The sequence below is a fragment of the Diadema setosum genome, chromosome 14 (genome assembly GCF_964275005.1).
Source record: "Diadema setosum chromosome 14, eeDiaSeto1, whole genome shotgun sequence".
Lineage (NCBI taxonomy): Eukaryota > Metazoa > Echinodermata > Echinoidea > Diadematoida > Diadematidae > Diadema > Diadema setosum.
Genome location: NC_092698.1, coordinates 32078545 through 32082720, shown reverse-complemented (window position 1 = coordinate 32082720; position 4176 = coordinate 32078545).

The window sequence follows — 4176 nt, the reverse complement described above, 5'->3', positions numbered from 1 at the left end:
TAGCCATTATGAACTGAGTTGTTCATCAAAAGTGACAGTCTGTCTGGTCAGTGTACGTATGTGTGAAACGAAAGTTCAGTGTTTTGTATTTATTTGAATGTATGTTATAGTTGTAAGCTATTCCACTTTTCTGTACTCTAAATTGGGGATGGGGAGAAGGGAAGGGGTGGTAAGTAGTAGGATGGTCAGTTTTCAAGATCTCTTGGAAATGCCAAAGATTATTTTCTCCCCTATCAGTTTCTGATCTTCAGAAATGGCAATAATGCACCATCATTTTTAGAGATTTGCTTTTGGCACAAGCCTTTGTAAAATATAGTATTACTGTATTGTGTGTATTTATAGAGTGCATTTGCATTTGAGTGGTAATACATGATGCACCACGCCATACCCCAGGGAACCATCATATCCTGGGTTACGGTGTTGTGTAATGTCTTCTTGTTTTCATAAAATGTACAGTTTCTACACTGCCATCATGGCAGCCAAATTTTAGCAATTGACAATAATGATCCCAATGCCAATTCACCCCTGTTTTTCCTTCTTTTTTGTTTTTTTAACTGTATAAATCAAATATAACTGATAATACTTTATACATATATATATATATATATATATATATATATATATATATATATATATATATATATTTATTTATTTATTTATTTATTATTATTATTTTTTTAACATGTCAGTACAATTTTGAACAGTAATTCAGAATGAGACCATTCCAGACCAAGAGCTTGTCCCATTATCACAATACTTTTGTTACGTCTTCTAGAAGATGTAACAAATGTATAGTATTGTGATAGCTGTGGACTGGTAATGCATAGTGTGGTGCTGGTGTCTGTATATGACACTGAGGTCATCTGTGTAGTGTGTGATGAGTGTTCATGTTATGATACTTTCGCAAGAAAGTTCCCCCCCCCCCCCCCCCCGCACTAATAATTACCAATTCTTGGTAACCATGCGTATGGCGAAGAAAAAAAAAAAAAATCTCCAAAGTGGCAGATTTCTCTTGAAAGAAGAACATTGATAGGGACCTTTTTTCAAACACTAATGTGTAGACACTAATTGCATAGAGTTTGCCTTGGGAAGAAACCTTTCTAATTATTGTGTTGTATGTGTGTATACTGGTATATGTATATCTGTCGGTCCTTTCAATGTCTGTCTTTCAGAGAGACCAAGACAGAGATAGAGAATTGGGGGGGGGGGGGGGGAAGGGGCTACTGTCTCATGAAGTAACCCAGTTTCTACCTTATGAAGGAGGAAAAAAGTTGGCACTGTGAATATATTCTTCACCTTTGTAGACAAAGAAAAGAGAGAGAGATAGATAGATAGATAGATAGAGAGAGAGAGAGAGAGAGAGAGAGAGAGAGATTTGTCTTCAATATTATTTTTGTTAACTATGCCAAAGAGCACTTCCATATCTGAGCAATTTTTGTTTGGCTCTTTTGTTGGCATTTGTTGGCCGAGACCCATAGAAGCACTGTCTAAAAACAAAATCAGGCTTCGGTGTGGGAGATATGCATTTGATTAATTGCTTTCCATTTCAGACATAATGTGCATCATTCTCCATCTATTGACTTGTAATTAATGAAAACTGTCCAATTGAACCATTGTGATCTTTGCATTTCTACATTACTACATACAATTAGTAAGAAATCGGGTATATTACAGATTTTGGGCGATACAAAAAATCACAATTTTTAAGATATCAATAGGTCTAGAGATAATAATGACAGAGCTTTGGGCGCTTTCTCAAGGAGTAACATGAATGAATGAATGAATGAATGAATGAATGAATAATTTATTACCAAATTTAATTAAGTTCAAGTTTACAATCACAGATAATTTATACAATCATTGAGAATACAATAATGATAATGCAATTAACAGGAATACAAGACATGAAAGTATAGAATTAAACTTATCAACAATATGAATATAAAAGTACAAACATATTTACAAATTTGGTAAAAGGGTCCAACAAATAGCAACACTAGAGGACGTTGGCCCTTGAATACAGAAGAAGAATATATAAATCAGGGATGCCAGTGGCAAATGGCTCTAGGGCCTGAAAAAATTTGGTGAGCTAAAATGTGCGCGAAGCGCACATCACGAGCGCGAAGTCCCATCGGCCAGGGTCCAGGGCCCGCTTAAGGGCCCTGGAAGCTTTGGGGTATTAGATGCTCTCTCCTGCAATCTGAGCATATTTGAGGGACCCTTTTCCCTAAAATTTATTTCTAGTTTATGGGTAATATTTTTGGTAATTGAGCCACTTTCCAGATAAATTTGAGATAAATTAATGTGTGATCCAGATAATGAAAAGGGAATTAAGATGTACATTTCAAGTCTAATGCTGTCAAAAGGTGCAAAGAAGACATACTAGAGTTGATAACATTAGATAACAATTCTAACATTGATAACATTTTGATAAGATGAAACATTTTTATGATATTTGATAACAATTCTAACAATGCAAATTACATGTAAAGACCCAACCAGATGCAACCTGATGAGACTAAATTGGAAGGGTTTTAATGTACCCTGAGTTACCTTATTTCTTTCTCTGCTTGAGAAGACTTGACTGTTTCCTGACTTTCCTCTGCTCATAGATACGCTCCTTGACTTTTTTTTGCAAGTTCGTGAACAGTTGGCTTTGGAGTTCGATCAGTTGAATGGCGAACACGTGCATAATGTTTACAACCGAAAACAAGACTCAGACTGAGGAGTTTCCAGAGGGGTATCTCTTAAGGTGCAATCACACATCGCCGGTTTAGACGGCGGTTCATGGCGGTTCAGCAAATCGCCGTGCTCCGCCAAAGACCGTGTCTACACCGTACACAAACCGTGGTCATCCGTCACTCATCCGCCATGAACCGCGAGAACCGCGGGGAACCGCGGGGAACCGCCAGAAAAATTAAACATGTTTAATTTTTCGTGGCGGTCTTGGCGGTTTGAAATGGACCGTGTTCACATCGCCGTTCATCGTGTAAAGAACGGCATCCTCCGTGTTTGCACCTCAAGATCCGTGATAATACCGTGTTAACACCGCCATAATTTTCAAGCGAAAAGAAACAATGAACTTAAAAGAGAATAATGGCTCCGGAGACACTTTGCGGCGGAGCAATAAAAATGGAGAAAAAAGCAAAGATGAACCCATAATTCAAGATCGGATAAATATATTGAATGTTATAGTTTCCTTACTTCTTTAACACATATACAGTAACAAATAAGTTTAATGTTCAAAAAGTTGTTAGGTATGTTGAATTACCTTATTTACATTAAAACCATCATTTTCATTAAAAGGTAACTTCATAATTTTACTTAAGCTTAAGAGCTTTTAAGATGGCCAGCCACGTGAACCTGATAAGTTATACACAGAAGACTTATGTAAATATGTTATGTTGATACAGATAAAAATATTATGTTGAAACTTAAGAGAGTAGAGGGAAATGCAATGTTGAAAATTAAAAAAGGCACCATTATATGTTACGTGAACCTGTAAGTAAAGAGGAAACTATGCACACATACTGTATATGCTTGTTTGATAATGTATAATATACATAAATGTCTTTTTATTGACTGTTGTTAAAGGTATAATTATTATTATTATAATTATTATCATCATTGCCGCTCTAATAAAGCGCATATACCTTTGGCAAGGTCTCTATGCGCTTTAGAGGGGGAACAAAAGATAAATAGGAAAAAGGTAATTTCAGAAACAGCAACACGCTCCTTTAATCATCATCTACAAACACTATGTTACTATTTTAACAGATAGGTTTTTAAAAACATTTTGGACTTATTGATGGAACTTGCATGTTTTATCTCTTGGACTGCTGTTCCACAGTCCTGGAGCGGCGTAAACTCCGTTTGCCATAGTAGTTTGTTGTAATGGATCGAGGGTATCACATACAGATTCCCCTTACGATTTAGGAACTCTCATAGGCTCATATTTCACAAGGAGCACTGAAAGGTAAGAAGGAGCAATTTTGTGAAAACATGGATAAACAAGCAACAAGATCTTAAATTCAATACGCGAAATAACTATGTGAACACTAAATGAAAAAGAGAGATGTTGAAACAAGCAAGTACTTGTACGTCACTTGATGAATAAACCTGCAAATGAACAGGAAACTTCGGAAACTATGTTGGATTCTGCTTTGATATGTATGT